We start from the raw sequence: 11,895 nt of genomic DNA, 5'->3' as shown, positions 1-11,895 counted from the left end.
TACACTTTTTCTAAAATGTTAGGACTACAGCAATAAGTTCCACCAGACCATTTTCAACTTTAAATTTTCAAAAAGGTTGTCCCAATGAACCCATTTCAAATTTCCAAGCATAGTCTTCCTGTTGTTTTGTGTTTTCCTTCCAAGTGTCCCTAATTGTCCATCACCTCAGCCAGGTGAACTGCACAGCTAGGAGCACTGACCACGACTGGGTTCACTACGCTCTGAGAAGTTTTTCGAGTACCCGTTAACCTATCACTTGACACTGGAAAACCCCGTCTGGTATAACAGAAGCTGACTTTTTCTTATCTTGGGGTGTCGAAGGAATTTGATAGGCTCGTTCCAACACATCTGTCTCTTTAAGACACATGGCGTCGCCCACTCTGTCCATACGGTCCTTTAAATAAGAATTTGGATAGGAGTCCACTTTCTTTACCGCAGTCACCTTTCTATAGTCTATGCAAGTTTGAGCCGACCCACCAGGTTTAGGCATCAAGACCACCTGCGAATTCCAGCTGTCCTGACTAGGTTCAACTAAGCTGCTCTTCAGCATGCATTGTATCTCTGCTTCCACTTGGACCTGTCTGTCTGGACCTAAGCGACAAGGATGTTGTTTTAAAGGAATGGTTCCCCCTACACCCACATCATGTGTGGCTGAGGTTGCACATCCCAGCTTATCCCTACAAACTCTTTGAAATGATGTCAAAAGCCTGGTTAGGCTTTTGCCTCAAAGTGTAAAAGCATATTGTCTAATTTTCCTAGCCATTCTGTATTCGCTAATCTTATAGTTGGAAGTTCAATCTGAGAATTTCCTAGGCCTGCCTCTACCTCATCCTCACTATCCCTTTCCTTCTCAACAGTCCCGATTACCTGACATACCTGTACTGGTTTATCCTCCTCCCTGCGGTAATATTGCTTGAGCAAATTGATGTGACACAACTGGTTCTTCTTCCAGCGATCAGGGGTGTCAATCAAGTAATCGACCTTACCCACTCTTTTGATCACTCTATATGGGCCATTGAACCATGCTTTTAATGCTTCTCCCTGTAATGGTAACAGCACTAATACTTCATCCCCCGGTTGAAAATCATGGGCTTTTGCATTCTTGTCTGCCCATCTTTTCATAGTGGCTTGGGATGCTTTAAAGTGTTTCTGAGCCACACTGCAAGCTTTCGTGAGCCTTTCCTGGAACACAGATACATAGTCCAGTATCGAAGATTCATTCTTTTGTTCCAAGAATCTGTCTTTTATAAATTTTAGAGAACATCTTACTTCATGTCCGTAAACCAATTCAAAAGGACTGAAGCCTGTAGATTTATTCGATGAGTCTCTGGTGGCAAATAAAAGAAAGTCTAATCTTTTATCCCAGTCATGTGGATATTTGTGACAATATGTTCTAATCATCCTTTTGAGAGTCTGGTGAAATCTCTCTAAAGTTCCCTATGACTGTGGGTGATATGCTGAAGATTTCAATTGTCTAATCCCCAAATTGCCCATGACTTCTTGAAATATCCTAGACATGAAATTAGAACCTTGATCTGATTGAACTTCAAGTGGCAACCCATATCTCGTAAAGAATTGGGTTAACTTTTCTCCTACTATTCTAGTAGAAATTGTCCTTAAAGGAATGGTCTCTGGAAATCAAGTAGCCATATCCATGATAGTAAGTATGTATTGATGCCCCACTTTTGTTTTTGGCAAGGGTCCTACACAGTCTACTAATACCCTGCTAAATGGTTCCTCAATCACTGGTATGGGAACTAAGTGGTGCTGGTTTTATGGTAGGGTGTGGTTTTCCAATCACTTGACAGGTTTGGCATCTCCTACAAAATTGTATGACCTGGCCAGTAACAATGTTGGCTTATGTGTGATTTGGTCTTCCGAATTCCCCTATGGCTGGCAAAAGGAATGTTGTGTGCTATCCTTAATAATCCTTGGCGATATTTAGGTGGTACCACTATCTGTTCAACAACTATCTAGTCTTCGTTGGAAGGTCTATGAGGCGGTCTCCATTTCCTCCTCAAAACCCCGTTTGCCATATAATAGACTTCCAGAACTCCTTTCGCCTCAGCATCTGACAGAGCCATCAGTGCTGCTCGGTATATCTCTGGATCAGCTTGCTATGCTGCAATGATAGATGATCTGTTAAACATCTCATTTAGATTATCTAAATCCCCAAAGAAGGTTTCAGATACTTGGCTATCTATTTGTGGTGCCTCTTTTACCTCCAACAATGGATCCTGTTTGGCCATTGCTCGGGTGATGATGCACGTAGGAAATATTCCCAGAACTTGTTCCTGTAATTGTTCCGTTTCCTTAATTTCACTTGGTACCTCTGTAATTATAGGAGAAACTGATACTTTTTGTCCCGCCAAAACATTTCCTAGGAGTAGATCAATTCCCTCTACTGGCAAACTGTGGACAACACCGACAGTTGCTATCCCAGATATTAAGTCACTCTCTAGGTGTACTTTATACAATGGTACGGGTATATACGCCCTGCCAATTCCATTAACTAAAATTTTAGCATTCAAGACGCTCTCTGGTGGAAACCTTTCTCTTTCCCCAGCAAGAGTGTTTGAGTTGCTCCTGTGTCCCGGAGTATAATGATAGGTTTTCCTGCCTCACTTACAGGATATGGAGTTCTCTCTTTGACAGAAATTCATTATAACTTTCAGGTATTTTATTCTTGACCTCTACACTCCTTCTAGATTTAGTATCTGGTTTTACAGCTGTCATTAAAGCTACATCCTGGTCTGTTATACTCTCAGTCAGAGTCTTTTCCTCTGCACACCCCAACAAGTCCAATGGGTTTACCTCACAATTTCCAGCACTCTGAATGAAGATGACCTGTTTTGTGGCAATGATAGCACTTTGGCTTGCGAACCTCACTTCTACCCCAGCACCTTCCTTTGTGACCTGAGGAGGGGATCCAAGGGCATTCTCAGCTGTTCCTTCTTGTCCCTGGCTACTTTCCTTCCTTTCACTCTCCCACTTTCTATCCTTCTCGGTTTTATGGGGGCAACGGACAAAATAGGTTGGCTTATTCACAAGCTCAAAATATTCACCAATTTCCGCTGCTTGCCTAGCTTTCAAAACTTTCAGGTAATTTATATGAGTTCTCACTACTGAAGGAATGGAGTTTTTAAACTCTTCTAAGAGAATCAATTCTCGAAGGTTGTCATATGTGGTTTCTATCTTTAATGCTCATATCCAATGGTCAAAAGTAATTTGCTTCACTCTCTCAAATTCTAAATATGTCTGCCCAGCCAATCTCCGTAAGTTCCGAAACTTCTGGTGGTAAGCTTCAGGGACTAACTCATATGCAGCGAGAATAGCCTTTTTTGCCATCTCATAATCTGCAGAAGCCTCTTTAGGAAGCATGGCATAAGCTTCATGAGCTCTGTCTACCAACCTGCCCTGCATGAGCAGTGTCCAGCTTTCCATTGGCTATTTCATCTGTTTGGCCATTTTTTCAAAAGATATGAAAAATGCCTCTACGTCCTTTCCGCAAACTTAGGAAGAGCCTATATAAACTTAAACAACTTTTCACTGGGTCCTGAGCTAAACTCAGATTCTTCCTGAGCAGAATTTTCCCTGGATTCCAGACTACCCCTTTGTCTTAGTTCCATCTCTTTTAACTTAAATTCCCTCTCTTTCTCCCTTTCCTCTTCTTCCAGTTCAAGTTTTCTTAATTCTTTTTCCGCCTGAAATTTTTTTGATTCTAACTGAATCCTAGCTAATATCACTGCATCACCCTCGGACCTACTACTTTCTTGTTCCACATATTCCCCTTCATCATCATCATCATCATGATCTTCTTCTAATTCCAGATGTTCAGCTATTATGCCAATTATCTCTGCTTTTCTGGCACCTAATTTAAATTCCAACTCCAATTTTGCTGCCAATTCTTTTAACTTGTTCTTAATTAAAGTTATTAAGTCACTCCTGGGAACATTCTTGGGCTTTCCCAAAATCTCTGATGCAACCGCTAATGCCATTACAATGATATAGACTGTACCTTATTCTACAAAAGAACTGGTTCTTTTTTTTCTTTGTAATTGGCATTAGATTTAGATCCCAACAATCGAGTTTCCAATTGATATGATCCCGTACACGTGAGCAATTAAATATGATGCCAGATTCAAGACCCCAATTTAAATATGTTATCCCAGAGATGAGTAATTAATATGATTCCAAATGCAAGCCCTTAAATTAGACAGATTCTGATCCCAGACGTGAGTCGCTTAATTAAATATGATTCAATCACAGGCGAGCCCCCAATTAATATGTTACGACACGACTGCTCAAGACAAAGCCCCCAATCAAAATATATGATTCTGATAGTGGTGGGAGCAACGCACTGCCAATTCAGTCCCGTCATTCCACAGATCACTTAACATATCACTTTAAACTTTACAAATTAAAGAAAGTCACAGCCAAATTAAACCATCTATTAATCTCTGAATGAGGCGAAACTAACCAGGCACCTTTAGATCAACAAATTAACCGTTCATTAGCAAACTAAATTCTTAAACACTACTAAGATAAAAACAACATTTAAAAACAAAAAAATATAGAGTCCTTGCAGATTTACACTTCCCGATGCACAGTCCTCTGATTCAAAGTCCACTCGTAATCTTCCAGGGTCCGATGAGGAAAGGAAAACAGTCAAACATCTGAAGCTTCAAACTCCTCTTTCTTCCAGCGATGACCACTTTCAAGTAACCACTTTCAAATGAATCAATCTGGCTTTAGAATTTTGAGGGTTAAAATTAGTCACAGTTTAAATTCTTCCTTCAGTTTAAATTAACAGAGATCTCTGTTCAGTTCATGTTGGCCCAGCTGTGTCTGTCTGTTAGAACAGTCTGTCTCAACAAAAAGCCAGTTTAAAAGCCAATCGCAACATTGTATAACTATCCTCAGTCTCTGAATGGCTGTATCTAAGGCAACCAAGATGCACTTTCTGAAGCTGGCTGGTTATCCCTCTCTGTATGGTGGTATCCAAAGGCAACAAAGATGCACCTTCTTGGTAACTCCTGAGGCTTGCTTGTTCTTAAAACAGTACTGATCCTTTGCTGTCTTAAAGACACACCGCATATTTCCCCAACAAAAAAAGTATCATGACAAGGTCAACACTATGAGTCAGCAATGGCGACTCAGAACACCTCCCACAACTCAGAGGAAGAGACATCCTCCAAGGAAGTAGCATCCCATGACACTCCCGCACCTTCCGCCAGCGCAGATACAGTCACCTCGGTGGGAATCCGGTCGGGCTTGGAGTCTGGGTCACTAGCTGGTAAGAGCACTGCACTGACACCCGAGCAGCTGATTGAGGCTGAGAAAGCTGAGGCCCCTGACCATCAGAGGGCTGTGAGTGTCAGGCCCATGCTGAGCCTAAGGGTACTAATGACCATCTGTTGACTACAGCACAGGGCATGCTGGAGCTGCAGCAGCAGTTGTGGTAACATCTGATGGTGATGCCACAGGCCATGCGCAGCCTTGAGCGGATGATGGGGGAGTCCATCTGGGCCATGATAGCTGCCGTGTTCCTGGCATTTGAGCACATGGCATCATACATGGAGACAGCAGTGACCCTCCTGGTGAGCCAGATTCCATTAATATGCACTAATTAATTAACTAGTGTTTAGCACCGTAGCCTCACAGCTCCAGGGACCCGGGTTTGATTCTGGGTACTGCCTGTGCGGAGTTTGCAAGTTCTCCCTGTGTCTGCGTGGCTTTTTGCTGAGTGCTCCGGTTTCCTCCCACATCCAAAGACTTGCAGGTGATAGGTAAATTGGCTGTTGTAAATTGCCCCTAGTGTAGGGAGGTGATAGGGAATATGGGATTACTGTAGGGTTAGTATAAATGGGTGGTTGTTGGTCGGCACAGACTCGGTGGGCCGAAGGGCCTGTTTCAGTGCTGTATCTCTAAATAAATAAAATAAATAAATAATCCGCAATCCTTTGCCAAGACCATCAGATGCACAAATCAGTAGTGAGGCCGGGGTATGGAGACTGTCCCTGCAGGGAGTTTCAAACAAGCCTTGAGATGGAGGATGCGAACCTGCATGCCATATCTGGGGTCCCCCCCTCAAGGTGCATCTATTGTGGCCATTGGCCCCTCCACCCCTCCACCCCTCCGCTGGTGAGTCAAGCTCCAGCAGCCATGACATCTGAGGAGAGTTCTGCACTGACGCAGGATACCCCAGCCAGCTGGGACCCTCCACACCTCATGTGCCTAGAGGATGACCACTGAAGTCATTCACAACCAAAGGGCAATCTGATCAGCAGCCTTCCTCCAGTCAGGCTACTACCGCAGAAGTGTCACTGCGAAGGAGCATCCACAAGCGTTTCAAAAAAACACCATGACACAAATGGGCCTGTACGGGTGACACTACATTGTAAAAAGTTAAATCTCTAAATCTTCTTCACTAACACATATCGTTTTTACTGTGTGAATGATGTTTGCCAGAATGTATTGATTGTGTCTCCTCCCATTACATCATTGGCCTTTCAGAATTGCCAATGTATGGAACAACATCATTGCTATGCCAGTATTAATCATATGCGTCGCCACAGATGCAGTCACATGGCCAATGGTTCGGTCTGCTCCTGCCAGTAATGGTGGAGACAAAGATGTTGTAGATGCAGACTGCTGCACAATAGGTGAACGAGGGTGCTGTGTGGTATGCAGAGCCCGTAGTGGTTCCTATGGCATGGAGAACCTTTTATCAATAAGGCATTGCCATGCATCTCTTGCTTGCTGCTCACCCTGCATGCGGCACCTGGATGCTCTCCATCCTCCCATGCACCTTTCCTGCTGCAATCCCTCTGTGTCGTCATCATCCGAGGATCCCATCTCTCCTCATCCTGCAAGGCCTCCCCCCATTGACTGCATAGTTGTGCAGATCACAGCAAACAGCAACTATATGAGCTATCCTTTCCGGCTCGTACTGCACAGCACCACCTGATCTATCCAGGCAGCGGAAGCATGCCGATCGCCTTCTCAATGGTGGCTTGTCGCACTGGGGCCAGCGCTGTATCTCTCCTCTGCATCACTGGTGGGATTTCTCACTGGTGTCAGGAGCCATGTCTGCAAGGGGTACCCTTGTCTCCAAGAAGCCATCCCTCCATCTGAACCAGTTCAGTCAACAGCAGTGGCAGCTGGGACTGGCGCAGAATGAAGGTGCATGGCAGTTGCCTGGAAAGTGGGCACAGATTTGCGTAAAGCACTTATGGCAATCGCATGCTAGCTGTATGTTGAGTGAGTGGAAGCCCTGACAGTTTACATATGCAGCTGGTCGCACAGCGGGAGCCTTGATGGCAACATGGGTGCACCTATGGGAATGCTGCAATGGAGCCGAAACTGATGGCCCTCTCGGCCTGGCTCTTGGGTCCATCGTGAAGCAGGCATAGTCACCAGCCCTCTGGTACAGGGCATCGATGACCGCCCTTATGCAACGGTGCACTGCTGAATGTGTGACCCCACAAAGGTCTCCTGTGGGCCCCTGAAATGATGCAGAGGCATAAAAGTTAAGAGCCTCTGTCACTTTGAGGGCCACAGGCACAGGATGTCCACCAAAACCCATTGGCAGCAGGTCATTGTTGAGCAGGGTACAGAGATGTGTCACCGTCTCTCTTGACATCTGCAGTCGCCTCTGACACTGGCGCTCAGGCATCTGCAGGCATGTCATGTGGGACCTGCAGATGTGCAGCGATCTGTAGTGGCGAGCTCTGCTTGGGGGCTGCTGCTGCTCACGACTGGGGGGTCTCTACATGGGCTGCATCTGCCTGCTGGTTTTGCCTGCAGTGCATATAGATCCTCACAAGAAGCCTATCAATTAATATAGGGTGAACCATCCCCATCTCCAAGTTGCAATTAAGCTCAGTTCCTTCACTTCTTCAAAGCTACCTAACATGGTAAGGATTGATGTTGACTGGTACATCAGGTGCTTTCATGCATCAACTATGTGGCGTAGCATGGCATTGCCTGTCTTAGCTTCCACTAAGAGTGGCACAGCGTGACCACATTCAGATTGTAACAGCTGCACCGATTGGCCCACCATCCAGATAACGTTTACACGTCTACTGTTTCTGGCACCCACCATACACACGGTGCCATTGCTCCTTAACTCACACAAACAAACAATGACACAGAATATCCCCTTTTACAGAGGAAGGGTGCCCAGTACCTCCCTTCATGTCTGCAGAGTTGTGCCCCCAGTAATACCATCCCTTCTCCCACCTCCCTTCATGTCTGCAGAGTTGTGCCCCCAGTAATATCATCCCCCCTCCCACCTCCCTTCATGCTGCAGAGTTGTGCCACTTGGAATGCCAACCCTCCCCTCCCACCTCCGTACACATGCTTGCAGAGTTGAGACCCAGCTCACAAGATTTACCTGCACAGGCTCCGATGACTGCTACTTCTACTGTCCCGCCAGCTTTTCTTAGTCGTGAACCGGAAGGCATGTGAGAGACGCCCGTTCACAGAAAAATGTGGAACTGTGGATTGAGAGGCAGTGGGATGCCTAATAAGACAAAGTAAGTAGTACTTTGAATATTTAAATTGGGGTTCCGCTGCCGGGCGGCCGGGGTGAGGGGGAGCCACTCCAAGGTCCCACCTTTGTCAGGATCTTCCCAGCGTCGGGCAGTGTGGTGGGTCGCTCCCGGAAGTATTTTCCGGGCCCCCCTGCCACGAATCCTGACATCGGGGATCTGGTAAAATTCATCCCAGAAAGCGTTGGAAATACTCAGCAAGTCTGGCAGCATTTGTGGAGAGAGAAACACAGTTAACATTTCAGGTCTGTGACCTTTCATCAGCACTTTCTGTTTTTATTTCAGATTTACAGCTTCCGCAGTATTTTACTTCTGTCAAGGTCTTCTGCTCTGACTTCGTCTTGATTTTCTTCAGAATCACTTCTTTCTGGCACATGAGAATGTCACCAATTGATCAATTTTCTGTGGAGCCAATCTGCTGAAGCAGGTAGCAGTTTCCTGTGACTAAGATGCTGCAACAGCTTCTCATGAGTTTGACATAGTTGGCAGGTACTGGATGTCTATTTGTTGTTATCATAATTTTAACTTATGATTCCTTCCTGTATCTAAAGTACAATGTTTGCTGCTTTCCACTCAAATGGAAAACTATTTGACAGGGATAGATGAAACAGAGGAGCATTTAACTTTCAAGATAGGGATTTTAGGACCAATGCCATTTGGGTTACAAGCTCTTCTTCGATAATTTTATTCCCTAAGAGCTTACCGTTTTGCTATACAAGAAATGTGAAATTTCTTTTTCACAAAGTAGATCATTAATTATCCTTTTACAGAAAGTTGCTGAATAGGTTTACTGTAAATAAAATAACAAAACAGATGAAACCCAAGTCTGAGAGTTAAAAGGGCAGTTTCCAAATCTACTGTACTAATGTTGGATATTATGTCAGTATTTTTTGTTGTAATGATCTCATTTTTTCATCATCATTGTTAAAAATCTGGAAGTTATTACACACTGAAGAGAAAAAAGCTTGGATAATTTTATACTACAGTAATAATAATTTTCTACTGAAATAATTCATAGTTATAATTCATGAAAAAACTATTATTAATAAAATATATAAAATGTATTTGGGGTGACAACTTTAGGCATCTTCAGTAGAATTGCTTTATCTTTATTCCTAATTGGAAGGCGGTATTCTCACACTAGCATGATGTGATGGGAACCACACCTGCCAGATGGAAATATATTAATTTTGTCATATGGAACATTATTTGAATGCTTACTGGATATTGAACATAACTTGTTTTAAAAAAAAACAGAGAATGGTGGCTGAAAACATGGCTGCACATTTGTATTCTAAAAGACAGTGGCATGGAGAGATTCAATTAGCCAGATGGGTTTTGTCAATAGTGATGATCAAGAGACATTGGGAGTCATGAAATGTGTAAGAACCATCATTGGCCCCTTCCTCACCTGGTCATAACACATGAACACATGCACATAGTAGATATATAAAATCTTGCATTCATATCCACACACTTCATCTTCATCATGCAATCCTGTCCATGAAATAGCCCACCACTCTTCAAACTATTCACATTCAGAAGGCATTCATTTATTCTTTATATTTCCAGCTGACTACTTGGACACGAAAACATGTCCTGACACCTACATATATATGGTAATGAGAATGAGACAGAGCTATATATCACACTTATACCCATATGGACATAATTCCTCTTACATCGCTACACTCAGTTTATATAGAAATTTCTCACAGCAACATATAATCTGACACACATCCACAGAATCATATCCACATATTCTTTGTACTGATGCCTATTTGCACTTTTCTAACAGCTTTTTGTTGCACACACAGGCATGCAGAATCACAGAATAATAGAATCATTACAGCACAGAAGGAGGCCATTCGGCCTATTGTGTCTGCACTGGCTCTCTGAAAAAGCAATTCCCTCAGTTCCATTCCCCCGCCTTCTCCCTGTAACCCTGCACATTCTTCCTTTTCATAAAACTGTCTAATTCCCTTTTGAATACTTCAATTGAACCTGCCTCCACCACGTTCTCAGGCAGCGCATTCCAGACCTTAACCACTCGCTGCTTGAAAAATATTTTCCTCGTGTCACTTTTGCTTCTCTTACCAAACAATTTAAATCTGTGCCCTCTGGTTCTCGATCCTTTCATGAGTGGGAACAGTTTCTCTCTATCTGCTCTGTCCAGATCCCTCATGATTTTGAATACCTTTATCAAATCACACATCAAGGATTATTTCCACTAGAGCAGAGAATGTTAAGAGGAATTAAGGGTTTAATTAAGAAGAATGTTGACTGAGTGCCTAGGGAAAGACAATTTCCTCCGCTTGGGGAACCTGTGAGAAAAAGTTATCAATTTGAAATATTCACTAAGAATGGGGAGAAAGGTTGGAGAAATTTCTGGGAGTGTCCAAGGCTCAAACAAAGCCCACGTTATCTTTTAATGGAAAATATGAGAAATATTTGAAGTAGAAGTTGTTAAAAAAAACTATGAGGATTAGTTTGCATTGCTCCAGCAGAGTCAACGGACAAACAATGGGCTGAATGACCTCCTTCTGTGATATAGACTTCTATAGTTCTGTGGTTCCTCAGAATGTTTCTTAAGATGCACATAATTATCAAGCACATTTTCCAGAATCAGTTCCACAAACACAGATTGGTTAACAGGTGTAAATTGTAAAAGTGATGACACGTTTTCAGTTATCATTCATTATTTCTGGCACAAATTGTAACATGCTCCCCTCGTGCAATATGCAGAAAGACTACAGTTTCAACCTCTCCATCCATATGTTCACCCGCTTTAAAGCCATACAATCTCACTGACTAACACCAGCAATTATTATCCGGTTTCTTTCTCTCCCATTCTCGCTTCGTGGTGATCTGGTCGCTTGGTCACAGCATCAGAACATTACAAATGCTCATCCCACAGTAATCTACCTAGTCTCGTTTCATGGTTTTTCTCTCTCTGCTAATCCATTCCGTTTCACACAGACAAGCCCAACCATTTCTAATTTGGCACAGGCAATCCTCTCCACGCAATATGCAAACCTAAACTGCAGCGCATTTAACTCTCGCAATTCAGTCAAAGGCAACACCACATAGAGGAAGACCCATATTCTTCAACACGTTGGAACCCCTCGCACTGATGTTTTCTTTATAAGAAACGAATCTAGTTAATTGATTGTATGCGCGTAATAATGTGTTTAAAATAAATCAGCAATTACATCCGCTAAAAATGGGACAATTTGAACACGATCTTTGCTGTTGCATTTGTTGGTTGCCATGGTGAAGATTGGGTAGTCCTAATCCGAGAGCTAGCATCTTCACACAATCCGCTGGATCGGCCAGTTAT

Source organism: Heterodontus francisci, chromosome 6, assembly GCF_036365525.1.
Source record: "Heterodontus francisci isolate sHetFra1 chromosome 6, sHetFra1.hap1, whole genome shotgun sequence".
Classification (NCBI taxonomy): domain Eukaryota; kingdom Metazoa; phylum Chordata; class Chondrichthyes; order Heterodontiformes; family Heterodontidae; genus Heterodontus; species Heterodontus francisci.
This window is presented reverse-complemented; position numbering follows the sequence as displayed.